The sequence below is a fragment of the Podarcis erhardii genome (genome assembly GCF_964252035.2).
Source record: "Podarcis erhardii genome assembly, chromosome: 6".
In the NCBI taxonomy this organism is placed as follows: domain Eukaryota; kingdom Metazoa; phylum Chordata; class Lepidosauria; order Squamata; family Lacertidae; genus Podarcis; species Podarcis erhardii.
In genome coordinates, this window is record NC_138510.1 from 22237007 (window position 1) to 22252813 (window position 15807).

Here is a 15807-nt window from a genome sequence, read left to right on the forward strand (position 1 = left end):
GGATCGCCAGGGCGTGGATCGCCAATGCACACGTTTTTCCCCTCTCCCTCCCTCTCCCTCACACAGCGGCACTTTTCTCCTCAGGGACGGAGCAATCTTGTCCCATGCTGGGCGCCATCGATGGCCAGAATCAGCTTGCCTCCCAGCCTGCCTCAGCAGGGTTTGGTGAAAAGGGGTGTATGGTGTTGGCTGCTGCTGCATTTTCCTACTGCTCCCCCTCCCTCTCCCTCAGTCTGCCTTTTCTTCTCCGCACCCCTTTTCCGTGTCGCTTCCTCGTGCACTTTCTTCATTGCACCTGCCTGCCTCCCTCCCTCCTTCATCCCTCCCATGGCATTCAGGTAGGTCATTGCAGTGGCCATAGCCGCCACTTGTGGGTTGGTAGTGGCTCTGTCTTCTTCTCCACGGTGCCTCTCAGGAAGCAGCAGCAGCAGGTGGTGGGTAAAAGCTCTAGCGATGCCCCAGTTCCCCTACCTCCGTCCACGGCTCCTCCACCGGGGCTACTGCTTCTGCCATCTACCCTGCCATAGCACCTGGCTGGCTGGAGAAGCCCAGCTGCAGCTATTGGGACAACAACTGGGACAGGTAAAGCGAAGCATCTTCAGGCCTCTTTGCGGGTGGGCAAAAATCGTTCATCCTGTCCCCACTATAGTCCGGTCCCCCACTGTCTGAGGGACAGTGGACCAACCCCTTGCTGAAAAAGTTTGCTGACCCCTGTGCTAGAAGCAGGCTGCAGGCAGATGCCTGAGAGGGAGAGACTTGAATCCAAGGCTGTGGCTATGGGAGAAGCAAGACCTTCTTGGGGTGGGGCATTAATACTATGAACCCTTGCACTGTTGGCTCAGGTTGTGTACGTGTATAAAATCAACCGCTGTCCCTCATTCCAATGAAACTGAACCCTTGGCAACTGCCTGGAACCCCTGCAATCTTGCACCGTTTGGAGATTGGGGTGCCGTGTGACTTATTAATTTTTCCAAAACCTTAACAAACAAATATAGCGAGGTGTAACTTGGCAGTTGTCCCGCTAAGAAAATACCAGAGTCTGTGCCACAATTTCCACACCTATAATGTGAGGGTGTAAAGCCACCTACCTCAGAGAACTGCCGAGAGGCCTAAATAAGGTTTTGTGAAGTGCTTTTCTACCAAGATACAGAAAGGCCAAGTACTTTATGTCCAATATTTACTGCTGATATGCATAAAGGGGGAGAACACCCCCCCACCCCAACACTAATAGCCTTAATGGAATAAATGCCCATCTCTTAACATTATATTTAAGGACACTTCTCGTAACCATGCAGGAGTGACCATAAAAGTATGTGAGAACCAGGATACTTCTGAAAGCAAAATATTTATCTCCCAGAAAGACCTGGCCGCTTATCATGTAACTACATGGTGTACTTAGGGCAGTTTTAATTGAGTATTAAAATTCTTTTTGACACATGCTTTATTCCCTCACAGTAAGCCCTAATAACTCCTCTGGGTCTCCCTTCAACCCTACATGTGAAATAGTGGCGAGGATTGTTTAAAGACAGGAATTTGACCTGAGAGAGTCATGAGTACTTGGGGACTCTTTATTACTCTCTATTACTCAGGGGCTCTTCTGTCAATGGGGCATTTTATTGCTTATTAATGCTCAAGAGAGACGTGATGTTCTCATTACTGCTCATTACTGGCCTGGCCTGGCCTGGCCTGCTTCGTTGGAAAACACCATGTTGTTGCATGAACAGATGGATCGGTTGCCAGTCTTTCTAGCCTAACTCGAAACAGCCAAGTTTGGGATTAATGGAGAGCACCAGGTTCTTTACTGGGGTATTTGAATTCTTCTTTCAAAAGCCTCAAGGGTTTTGTAGCTGCGCAGATCAAATATGTTACACATCTGGGGATTTTTTTTCTGGGGCAGGGCACTTTCTGTTAAAGTTGCTCATAAATACCATACACAGGAGAAAATGGTGACATCACATAAGCAAAAGTTAATTACGCCAGTAAGAACAATTTTCTGACATTGCCCTAGTTCAGAGACCATGGAGGAAACGTGGGTGATGGATCACACTTTTGCAGACAATGTACTTTATGAAGGCTTTATGACTGCTTCTTTGACCAGCCTTGCTGTCTATATACAGTGGTACCTTGGGTTAAGTACTTAATTTGTTCCGGAGGTCCATACTTAACCTGAAACTGTTCTTAACCTGAAGCACCACTTTAGCTAATGGGGCCTCCTGCTGCTGCCGCGCCGCTGGAGCACAATTTCTGTTCTCATCCTGAAGCAAAGTTCTTAACCTGAAGCACTATTTCTGGGTTAGCAGAGTCTGTAACCTGAAGCGTATGTAACCTGAAGCGTATGTAACCCGAGGTACCACTGTAGACATAAAAGTCCAGTGACTCCCTTCACATGAACAACATAAGATGTAAGCTAATGACACTCACTCGATCTTCTCAGCTTCTGCAACCTAGAAGGGACATTTCAGTGCTTTGAAGATTATGGTAGTCAATGCGATGGGAATTGCTGAGCTCATGTTACCTTGCTCATGAGAAAAGAGACTATACATTTTATTTAATTTTTTTTTTTTTTAAAATGTTATCTAAGTGCTCAGTAAGTCACTGAAGCACCTCCCAAACAAGAGGCGGAGCCAATGACAGATAGAGCCAGCTGATTCTAGATTTGTTCCCATCCACGTCTCTACTGAGTTCTACAAGGGCAGCATTGAAAATAAGAAAGGAAGAAGAAGAAAGCTAACAGCCGGGGCCACCTCCTGCTTGGAACAGATGAGAGAGAGTAAGAAGACAAGCAGATGGAGGCGAACAGACTGAGGTGATGGGTAGTTCCCCATTTGCTCCACCTTCGCCTCTGACTGCACATGCACAGAGTGTTTCTTTTCTTTTTTTGTAGCAAGGTTATCAAATTGTTTTTCGGCCTTACAGCAAAAACCAAACATATCAGGAATGCTGGAACAGTTTAATAATAATAGTAATAGTAGTAGTAGTGGTGGTGGTGGTGGTAATAATAATAATAATAATAATAATAATAATAATAATAATTTTATACCTTGCCCATCTGGGCGGCTTCCAACAAAATATAAAAAATACAATAAAACATCAAACATTAAAAGCTTCCCTAAACAGGGCTGCCTTCAGATGTCTTCTAAAAGTCTGATACTGTGGTACCTCAGGTTAAGAACTTAATTCATTCTGGAGGTCCGTTCTTAACCTGAAACTGTTCTTAACCTGAGATACCACTTTAGCTAATGGAGCCTCCCACGCCGCTGCTGCACGATTTCTGTTCTCATCCTGAAGCAAAGTTCTTAACCTGAGGTCCTATTTCTGGGTTAGCAGAGTCTGTAACCTGAAGCGTCTGTAACCTGAAGCATCTGTAACCCAAGGTACCACTGTAGTTGTTTATTTCCTTGACATCTGATGGGAGGGCGTTCCACAGGGCGGGTGCCACTACCGAGAAGGCCCTCTGCCTGGCTTCCTGTAACTTGGCTTCTCACAGTGAATGAACCGCCAGAAGGCCCTTGGAGCTGGACCTAAAGTATGGAATGGCAGTTGGGATGAAGATAAATGTTAATTGTGTTCTTCACAACTCCACATATACATCTAAATGGAAGGCCCCATAAGGTCCAAGGTCTAAAAACTCACCTTATTACACCACTGTTTGCTTTTGTGCCAAGTGCTCCTCAGTTTTGCAGTATGCCTAAATTATTCCCAGACTCTTGAGACCGAAGTGAATCATTTCCCCCTCGCTTCAAGGACAGATTTTTCTCTAGATCTGGAACAGAGTCTGAGGATCCCAAGGATCAGGAGAGAGAAAGAGAGAGAGAGAGAACCTCTCATGGAATAGTGCTGATATGTCCTTTTGTATTTTCCATCCAGATTCTGCCACAGGGAACCACACAGGGAATGACAACATTCGGTATGGAAAATAAAATAGACAAGTCTCAAAAGACATGGGGATAAAAGATTCCAAATGCTGGAAAGGAAAAGAATAGAAGAAATCTTAGGAGGCTCTGAGGAAGAAATGATTCCGCTCTTCCAATTATCTTTTTCATTTATATATGGCAGCTGGGTTAGCAAGGGGCCTTTGTCTTCCTTCAAAAGCCTAGACACATAGAATTGTAGAGTCAGAAGGGACCACAAGAGTCATCTAGTCCAATCCCCTTGAGACTTTGGGGAAGGAGTGTTACTTGTTTGAATATGCACTTATGGGGAAAAGGGGGCGGGGGGAGAATCACTATTCACAGAAATCCACGTGGCATGGCAATTTTGCCCTTTTCCTGATGTGCTAGTTTTCTGCATGCGTGCAACATTGAAGTGTTCAGTCCATGAAAAGCTTTATTTCTAGAGACTGCTGACCGTATCTACTCTTAAGAATTTAGCATCCAGCAGCGACCACATTCCCTTTTGACCAGTAGGTGGCAAGGCAGAGGCTTCGGTTTAACAGCTCCACAAGCATAACAGTAAACAGCCATAAAATGTAATGTGTAAACACCTAGAGAAAATCTCGGTGATCTCCATTACAATTTTAGCATGTGACAAAGGCCAGAGACAGAGGGGTAGCGTTTAATTTTTAGACTTGGCTTTCAAAGAGTGCTGGAGCTCCCCCTAATGGCACCATGGAAGTAGTTGAGCTCACACATTAATACAGTAAGTAAATGAAATGAATTCTGTATTATTTAATGTGGTTGCTTGCTTTCACTTTGAGATCTTATTCTGATTAAAAGAGGTATATACATATTTTATTACAATGATTATGATAATTAACAACAACTATTACAATTATTTTGTTTCCGTTTTTGTTTGCATGTACTATAATACAATTGTCTTTCATCTTTTGTCCCTTCATGTACTGCTGTGCTTGACATGCAGTTTCTTTTTGACACCATCTGCACAGTATAATTGGGCTGTCTCTCCAGATATACATACCTGTCACACTCCAAAGTTGATTAAAGACTGTTTAACTGATTACTCAACTGCCATTTATTTGCTTAACAGGTAAATTAACAACACCCTGCCATTGAATGTTCCATTACCCCAAACTTAGGGCTAAGCTGAGCTGAAACTTCTGTCTGTTTCAATGATTTTCTTCAGCAATGTCTTTAAAAATGTTGACATATTATTTATATTGCCTTCTTCTTCTTCTTCTTCTTCTTCTTCTTCTTCTTCTTCTTCTTCTTCTTCTCTCTCTCTCTCTCTCTCTCTCTCTCTCTCTCTCGTTTGGCTTAGTTTCCCCTCAGTTATGTAATCAAATCTGACTGGCTATGCAGCATGATATCAACCATCACATTCAATGCTCCATCCATGATTTGCTGAAATCGTCTCTGTGGCTGATTCAGGAAGCATTGCCCTCACTCCTGACGGACTTCATTTGCCCCCAATGATACATGGAATCACAGAGCCAGCCAAGAAAGGTGGACAATTTTTCTAGACAGTTGGAATCTCCACAAAGAGAACTATACATGTTCAAACACACATCAGCCAGATTGCTGCTCCTGAGGGACAGGCTCATCTTGGACTTCTTCAAGTGGGAATGGATCTCCTGTTTATAGAGGGTCACATGGACAAGTTGTTCATCAATGGTGCCTGAGTGGGCTACCTGGAGTAAAATAAAAATCATATACTATTACTTTTGCTGTAATTGTGATGCTTAGCTTATTTTTTAAGGCGCTGCTTTGTTAGCAGTGCTTTATAGATTGGAATTGTTTTACTCAGTGCTATTTTTCTAGAAAACTCACCATTAATACCTCCTTTGTTCTCATATAATGGGAATGATACCCACCTGAGAGGTGCCAGAAATGAGTTCCGGCGAGTTCTGGCTGAAAAAAAGCCCTGTTTTTACTGATGATTTGTTAATTATCTTATATGATTTATGCTGTAAAATGGTGTTCTATTATGCTCTACTGTGTTATTGTTTGTAAGCTGCTTAGAGATTCATTTGAACGAAAAGTGGCATAGAGATACAATCAGTCAATCAATCAATCAATCAATCAATCAATCATCAATCAAGAACTGCTACTTAAAGAACTTGTATCTGAGCTTGCTTTCCCCTCATCTCTCCCATTCCTTTTTTCCTTGTGTGTCATGTCTTTTTAGATTGTGAGCCTGAGGGCAGTGGCCTTCTTAGTACTGATTTTTGGCAAGCCACTCTGAGAGCCTTTTTGGCTAAAGGATGGGGGTACAGCTGTCTTTAAAAGAACCAAAAGAGAAGCAAAACAAACAAACAAATTATTTCTACCTCCAATGAGTTAAAAGTGGACACTTATTCAATACAGCCATACAAAAACTTCCGTACAAATACCTGCCTGGGTGTTCCAAATTAAAGGTGTATTTAGGCATGTCTCCGGATGTAATAAACAATTACGCAAGATGAAAAGCAAACATGTTGGCAGTTTATGCACTGAGGAGCATATCTGTAGAAAGGAGCATGTTCCGTGCACATCCCGCAAAACAGTGTTTTATGTTGGGGTGTGTGTGTGTGTGTGTGTGTGTGTGTGTGTAAAAGTCTCTCCTCAGACTTGCCCTCCAAATACATGGTGGGGCTGCAGTCATTCTCTCCCTCAAGCAATTGTTCACTACATGCCCAATGGCAACTTTAACTGGATATTTAATTTAAGACGCTTCCACTCATTGTTAGAAGGAAAGGGTCACACTGAAAGCAACATCTCCTGGGCCACATAATTATGCTTTGTAGGGGTGCACTGCTTCAGCTCTTAACTCTGAGTTCGGGGGTTCTCTTGCTCCCACACATCTGGACGGACACCAAGATTGTTTCAGCAGTTTTAGACCATGTAGGAAGATCTGTCTCATGCCTGGAATTACACACCTCATTGTAATACTCGTAATAGAGCTAGCCCAAGGTCTAAGCCTTCATGGACCGATGTGTGTTATATCCTGTCTCCATAATGTGCAAAATAGCATACTTGGAGGCAGTGGGAGAAAAGAGGGGAGGGAGGAATGTCCGTTTGAAGTCGGGGGTGGATGAATGGCTAGCGCTTCATATATTGTTCCCTGGTGAGAATTTGGACCTGACATCAAACCCCCATTACTGCAGCCCCCTGATACGGACAGATGTTGAACTGCAGCTCAAAGGAAGTCCAAAATCCTTCCTTAGGAAATATTTGGCTGGGAAACTAAAGAAAATATTGTGGAAGGAAAGGAAATAAAAAGTCCACTAAAGAAGATTTATCTGTATCGCAAAACGCTCGTGCAGCCCACCCCCTTCCTAACTTCCCAACTCAATTGTAATAAGGTCTCTGCCTTAGCAGAGAGAACAGTAACAACCAATGCCTGTGTTAATTGGCAGTCAAGTGGAAACCATTTTCCTAGTTAGATTATGCTGGGATCTAATTTGGCATAAAAATATATAAACGACACACACAAAAAATTCTGCTGAATCAAACTAATGGTTCATCTTGTCCATCTTTCCACATGGCTAAGCAGTTGCCTCTGGAAAGCCCACAAAAAGGACAGAAATTCCTTCTAGGAACTCAAGGTAGTATACATAGTTCTCATTCCCCCACCCAATTTTATCTTCTCAACCACACTGTGACATACCCCGCAAGCGTCCCAGAAAAAAGAGACATCCCCTTTTCTTGTGTGAGAGCACAGCGCCATTTTGGGTGACAGGATCTCGGGGGGACAGTGCTGCTATGCTCAGGTTCTGCGTGGGAGTTTATGGACGTCTGGTCAGCTGCTGTGAGAAAATGATGCTGGACTAAATGGGCACTGCCCTGATTCAGCAGGTCTCTTCTTAGGTTCTTATGGTGCAGAAAAGAAGCAACAAGAAACAATGATGGTCTGTTTCTGTTGATGTCCTATGGTGTTATACCGGGCTAGTTTGCACAGTGCGGGTGGCGCTGTGGTCTAAACCACTGAGCCTCTTGGGTTTGCTGATCAGAAGGTTGGTGGTTTAAATCCGTGCAATGGGGTGAGCTCCCGTTGCTCTGTCCCAGCTCCTGCCAACCTAGCAGTTTGAAAGCATGCCAGTGCAAGTAGATAAATAGGTACCACTGTGGCAGGAAGGTAAATGGCGTTTCCCTGCGCTCTGGTTTCCGTCACGGTGTTCTGTTGTGGCAGAAGCAGTCTAGTCATGCTAGCCACATGACCCAGAAAGCTGTCTGTGGACAAACACCAGCTCCCTCGGCCTGAAAGTGAGATGAGCGCCGCAACCCCATAGTCACCTTTGACTGGACCTAACCGCCCAGGGGTCCTTTACCTTTACCTCTTTTTTTACACTCTGTCCTATGTTGTTATACACTTCAGAACTAGCTTCTAACAAATTCCTCTGTCCATTTTACAATAGCAGAGTAAGGCAGTAGAAAGACATACAACTTCAATTTGTCCATTGAACAACAATATTGCAGGACTCTAAGCCAAATTAAGAAACCCTAAAGCTGAATTTCACACCTTTTGCACAGTATCTGGCTTGGTTATAGTGAATGTCAGACATAAAGTCTGAAACCAGTCAGACATTTTTATTTTTTTAAAATTTTTTGCTAATGCTTGTCTGTTCATAACATAAAGGAAAATACAATTCAAAGCGGATCATTCCTTAAACAAAAACTGGAGTCTTTAAGGGTCTTGTCCCAAGTGGTCAATAACTTGTTTTTATTAAAAAATCCTTGCAACAAGTCTTTCAACAAAAATAAGTCAGACAATTGGAACAGTGCAAGCTTCGCCAGGGTTCATTAATGAAACTGGTGTAGCATATAGTTCATAATTGCCATGTAATGCTATTTCTTTCATTTTTGGACAGTATTTCATAGGTGACATGCTATAGCTTTTAACTGATAGTGAACAACTTTTGTATTTGATGCCTACCAAAATCACAACGATCAACTGTTGTCAACAGAGCTAAAGCATTTTAATTCAAATATCAAGGCTAACACTCTTGATTCAGAAATGCAAGCTCTAACTTTACCTTGAAAGTTTCTCATTCAGAACTTGCATATTCCATATATTTGTGAATATTCATTTCGATTCTAGTTACATGAAGTAGAGATAGGCCCAGTGACTCATGTTTGCAATTGTTCTAAATGCTTCCTCCAGCCATTAAAGTGGTGTCAGGCCCTACTCAAGTGGTTGCTCCCATACTGCTTGTGTATCATTTGAAGGAAGTGGAGTGTGTGTGTGTGTGTGTGTGTGTGTGTGTGTGTGTGTGTAAGTTCAGTTACTTTCCCTGTGGGCAAACAATGCTGTCACGTATTTATTTCAACACATTTTTACCTCACTCTTCAGCAAAAGAAGAGTCCAAGTAGCTAATATGAGATTTATAAGACAGGGGTCAGCAACCTATCAGGGAACTGCCATCAGGGCCGGACGGAGAGAGCGGGCTCCAGAGGGATTCCAGAGAGCGTCCCGGGATGGGGAGAGGCAGCCCATCTTCTGGGGAAGGGAATCAGCGTAGCACCAGTGGAGAAGGGGGCCAGATGGGGGAATCAGCAAGGCGGTCCCATGACTCCTTGCCGGGGACCAGCAGGGAGAGTAAGGGTCCTCCGCTGCCCACACCCTCCTTGCGCAGAAGGCTTCCGCGCAGGGAGAGTAGGAGGAGACTAGGCGCCAAAGAGCTTCTTTGCTGGAAGAAGTTCAAGAAACGCCCACTGACAGATTCTGCCAGCGATTGAGACAGCCACGGGCGAGTGGCTGTCCGGACAGAAAGGGTTCACTCAGGCAACCCAGCCAGGTGTGGCGCCGGTTTACGCACGAGCAACCCCTAGAACCATTACACAACCTTTTCAAGCCATGGGCTGATCCACCGTCCCTCAGACCTTGTAGTGGGCCAGACCATATTTTTTGGGGTGGGTGAAATGAATGAATTCCTATGCCCCACAAATAACCCAGAAATGCATTTTAAAGAAAAGCACACATTCTACTCATGTAAAAGCACACTGATTCCTGGAATGTCCACGGGCTGGATTGAGAAGGTGATTGGGCCGCATTCGGCCCCCAGGCCTTAGGTTGCCTACCCCTGATCTATAAGAAGCAAGGTTGTCCCTTCCTGGAGGCTTACAGTCTTTTAGACATGACACAAAAGGGGGAAAGAGAAAAACAAGCAAATTCAGGCACCAATTCCTAAAGTTACATGGTTGTACTCATGGCCAGTCATGGCTTGGCTTCCTCACTCACACAATCCACTTCATTTAAACATCACTGGAGTGATGTTCACGGCAACAGCGATGCTGGCAGCAGCTCCCATGTTGTGTAACCGAAACCTCCCATTGCACTTCCTGTCTGTCACCAGGGGGCACGACAATATTCTACAGTATGGCATTTACATCACCTCTTTATAGCCCAATGGGCTTGCCTTTCATTAACCAACCAATCTGGGTCTTGGGCACAACAGCACAGGGAATTTTTTGCTGGGCTTTCTTACTTAGGCAAACAGATGTCTGGTGAGAATTTATATTTTCTTGCATCATAGTTTATGGTTTTCCTGCCCCAAAGGGTCTCCGTGGACCCCAATGTGAAAACCACTTTCGGAGGGAGCGGAAACTGGAGGAAAACTCAACCAGAGTTATTACTTACCTCTGCCTATTATTAAATTACCACTTTTGCTTACTGTTAGGAAATTACTGGCTTGGATCCAAAGAACCATGTAGTTGGCCCAAGGGAGCCGTGGGCTTGTTTTTCTCACACAGCAGCAGCCCTTCTCTGCACCCATCTGCACAGCAAAATGGTTTCTGAAATGTATCGCAAAAAGAAGCTTTTGGTATGCCAGGAAGGTCAACCATCGAAAAAAACCTCAAGCATGGGATCTATAAGAAGTAAGCTCAGCCTTGGCTCTATGGATGTTATGCGGTGGGGTGTTTATGCATGGCCCTGATTTGCATCACATTTGCATGTGCTAATTGATTTACATAGATGCAAGTTTGAAAATAGCTATTGCGGAAATAAAATATATCTCGCCAAGGTGCACAGGAACATAGGAAGCTGCCATGTTTGCAAGCCACTTTGAGAGTCATTTGAATGAAAAGCAGCATAGAAAGGGATTCAATCAATCCAGCAATCCACTGAGTTCTGACTGGTCCATCTGGTCCATCTCACTCAGTATTGTACACCGACGGGCAGAGGCTCTCCATGGTTTCAGGAAGGGGTCCCTCTCAGCTCTATCTGCAGAAGCAAGTCCCTTTCTGTTGGTCTGCCACTGCCACCAAGCCAAATGATAGTGACTTATCTCACAGGGTTGTTGTAATAATAATAATAATAATAATAATAATAATAATAATAATAATAGGTTAAGTCCAATAATGGGATGTGGGTGGCGCTGTGGGTTAAACCACAGAGCCTAGGGCTTGCCGATCAGAAGGTTGGCGGTTCAAATCCCCGCAACGGGGTGAGCTCCCGTTGCTCGGTCCCTGCTCCTGCCAACCTAGCAGTTCGAAAGCACGTCAAAGTGCAAGTAGATAAATAGGTACCGCTCTGGTGGGAAGGTAAACGGCGTTTCCGTACGCTGCTCTGGTTCGCCAGAAGCGACTTAGTTATGCTGGCCACATGACCTGGAAGCTGTACGCCGGCTCCCTTGGCCAATAAAGTGAGATGAGCACCGCAACCCCAGAGTCGGCCACGACTGGACCTAATGGTCAGGGGTCCCTTTACCTTTAATAATAATAATAATAATTTTATTTATATCCCACCCTCCCTAGCCAAAGTCGGGCTCAGAGCGGCTAGCAACAGTAAAAATAACACAGTTTACATAAAATCACAATCAATTAATTGAAATACATTCTAAAATCAGTTCATTATAAAATCAATTCAGAGTCAAATTAATGGCAACCATTGGGCTTGAGTTCTATGAGGATTACAGAAGGAGGGGGTCAGACTGTGCCTTGGCCAAAGGCCTGATGGAACAGCTCTGTCTTGCAGGCCCTGCGGAAAGATGTCAAGTCCCGCAGGGCCCTAGTCTCTTGTGACAGAGCATTCCACCAGATTGGGGCCACGGCTGAAAAAGCCTGGCTCTGTAAGTATTACAGCTAGATCATGCTCACAAACCGCTCTGAACACTTGAAATTGCCATAGGCTACTGCTGCTGCCCATTATTTTGTTTTTGTTTTGTTTTGTTTTTTTGTTAGAAAAGGAAGGTAGGATGTAGATATAACTACTAACTAAATCAAAGTGGGGGTTTTTCCACCATTTATATCTGAATGCATGCAAAAGCAACCTCTACCCCAACACAGCCCAGCCCCAAATATCTTGCCTTCGCTGCTGACATATGAAAGGAGACCATTGGCAGCCTGATGGAACAATCAGTACTTGCTTTTTTAAGCCTTTGGAACCTCTGAGAAGCCAGCTACTCAAAATCTGGAGAGACACAAATCTCACTCACTGCTAGATGTCTCTGCGCTGCTGCTCACTGAACAGACAAAGCAAGCCTGTTTGTAAGGGTGACCAGCAAAAGGCCCCATTCTTTAATCCCAAAGAGCCATCTAGTGGCGGAATTTAAAATTATGTGTCTTGCTTGTCCCGAAGAAGAGTTTGGATTTGATATCCCGCTTTATCACTACCTGAAGGACAGTGGCGTAGCGTGGGTTGTCAGCACCCGGGGCAAGGCAAGTAATTTGCGCCCCCTAACCCATGGATTTTAGTAGGGGCAGAGAGCTGCGAGTGCGAGCGCCCCCCCCCCCGATGTTGCACACGGTGCGGACGGCGCCCCCTGCACCCCCCACGCTACGCCACTGCTGAAGGAGTCTCAAAGTAGCTAACATTCTCCTTTCCCTTCCTCCCCCACAACAAACACTCTGTGAGGTGAGTGGGGCTGAGAGACTTCAGAGAAGTGTGACTCGCCCAAGGTCACCCAGCAGCTGCATGTGGAGGAGCGGGGAAGTGAACCTGGTTCACCAGATTACGAGTCTACCACTCTTAACCACTACACCACACTAGCTGCCCAGTTGAGTGCTGTCAAGTTTTCAGAACAACAGGCTATATTAAACATTCAGCTGCTGCTGCAAATGGAAACTACCCACTTAAACCCCACCCACAATGTTTAATGTCCGTGATACTCGGGACTAAGAGGAGTTGTAGACAAAACACCTGCAGGGCATCAGGTGGACAAAGCTTGGTGTAGGAACTGGGATTGCAGGAGGTCCCTGTGTAACCATTATCTGGCAACCTGCTCGCAGCAACTGTGGGGGCAGGATCAGAGCTAAATTTTCATTAGTTGGGAGTTTCTCACTCTGGGATGACTTATGGTGCCTTTCCGTTCTTTTATTAAAGTACTGTATACAGGCTGGTTTTTCCTTAAAATCCCACCTATACACACACTCCCAACCCAAAACTTACCTACTCAATGGAGTTATTGACAAATGGGAACTCCTGTTACTGCGTGGACCAATAAAAGTGATTTCAAACCCTCCAAGAGTCCCTGATTTAAAGAAGCCATCCCAGTTTCTGATTTGATCCCAGAATATCCTGCTTTTCCTTAAAGGTAAAGCTACCCCTGACCGTTAGGTCCAGTCATGGACGACTCTGGAGTTGTGGCGCTCATCTTGCTTTACTGGCGGAGGGAGCTGGCGTTTGTCCGCAGACAGCTTCTGGGTCATGTGGCCAGCATGACTAAGCCACTTCTGGCGAACCAGAGCAGCGCATGGAAACGCCGTTTACCTTCCCACTGAAGCGGTACCTATTTATCTACTTGCACTTTGACGTGCTTTCGAACTGCTAGGTTGGCAGGAACTGGGACAGAGCAACGGGAGCTCACCCTGTCGCAGGGATTCGAACGGCCGACCTTCTGATTGGCAAGCCCTAGGCTCTGTGGTTTAGACCACTGCGCCACCCGCATCCTTAGGAGGTCCCTATTTTCATTGGAGACGTATTGGAGGTTATGAAGTTATCCAACCCGCGAGCAGTCTGAAGGCAATCCTGTATAGGGAAGGTTTTTTTTTTTTTAATGTTTAATGTTTTATTATGGATTTACATATGTTGGAAGCTGCCCAGAGTGATGGGGTAACCCAATAAGATATGTCTGGTATAAATAGTAAATTTATCATTATGGAATGGGATGTCCCTATTTTCATTGGGAGAAATGTTGGAGGGTATGTGACTTTGAACCACACAAAGATCAAAAGCACAGATTTTGAGACATCCCTGTAAAAAGTAATTAATTTGCAGTGGTGACCTATGGCCCCTTTGTCAGTATTGTCCTCAATTGCACCTTCAGTATGGTAAATTCTATCTTGTTAAATTAAAAATCCATTATGAAATATATTATAAGACAGTCTGTGGATCACCCTTTAAAAAACACATTTACATGGAAGCAACCCTGGTCAGATTCAGGTAGCACAAAGCCGTCTCTGTCTGAATGCCCTTGCAAATAAGCTATAGATTTAACTATCAGGTCTCCTTGCAGATTGCTTGTTATTAACTCAAAACCAAATTGGAGACAAATCACACTTTGAGTTAAGCGCTTAAATAATCAACTGATAGGAGACCAAATGTATGAATAAACCAGACCTTGGTTTCTTCTCTTTAAGGAAATCCATATCCAGCTAGGCTACTGAGCGGCAAGATACTGAGATGGTAGAGCAAGAAGCAAGTCAGGGCTGAAGACAAAATCGTGACATATTATAGGTGATCTTCTTTGATGGTCTACTCAGCAGTATGCTGTAAGATTCACACAGAGACCTGCATAAATCAGTTTGTGTCACAAGGTGAACAAGGGCCAGAGCTCCATGTTTGCCTCTCCTATTACGCCATTCCACCCTGGAAGCAGGGGGTAGGGGACCTTTGGCCCAGTGGCCCAAATTCAGGCCTCTCCATTTGGCCCTCAGGACCCTCTCCAGGACACAAAAAGTTACATAGGTCACACATTCCATGAGTGATTATGCCTGGATGGAACTAGAATGCATCTTGCTTGCCTGGAAGGACAGATAGAGAGATGTGGTGTACAAGGGTTACAAAAAAAGCTGGAACTGAGTTCCAGGACCTCTCAAGTGGGTACCATTGCCATTATAAGAGAACAAGGGAGGGGTTTGTGGTGAGTTGTGGCACCTCTTTTTCTAGAAGACACATCCACTTTTGTTTCTGGCCCCACCAAACACTTGCAGGCAGCGTCTGGAGAGTTGCCTACAAAGGAATGTGGAATGTGCTTATTCAGGTTGAACATTTTTACTTGTCCCTGCCTTAAAGAACCAGGCCTCTTTCTCAGACTTGGATGGGGTGAGCAGCTATCAAGCACCTGCAGTTCAATGTGGTCTCAGTCAAAGGGCATTCCGTTCCGACCCTATTCAAGTGTTCAGTTCATGCAGTACTGCACCCATGAGGGGTTTCAGAGAACACACTTGGCTATATTTATTCATTTACTTTATTAATTGCTTCAGGATGTTTCATGGGAAACAATTAGCTGGGGGGGAGAGGGAATCAACACAACACAGAAACACACTTTCTAGTCCAATGCAGGGCGAAAAATCCACTTGAAAGGCTTGCTGGAAGAGGAAGGTCTTCAACAGGCTCTGCAAAGATGATAAAGACTGCACTTGTCTCATAAGTGATGAGAGGAAGCTCCACAAAGAAGGTGCACCACCGTGATAAAGGTTTGGTTCCTACGTACTCTGGAATGAAATGGTGTTTGTAGGAAGCCCTTGCCCACAGAGCACACGTGTGTGTGTGTGTGTGTGTACACATAGCCAGTATGCACAGCACCAACAATCCCCCATGGCCAACTGAGTATGTATGTATGAAGGACTCCCTCCACAAAGTCACAAACCCTGATTGACACCTGGACCTGCTTAATGGTCCTTTAGACTGATGCCAATCACATGTTTTGCAAGGAGGTGTTCCTGGAACACCTGCTGAATCAAGAAGGGAGGTTTCAGTGGATACAGA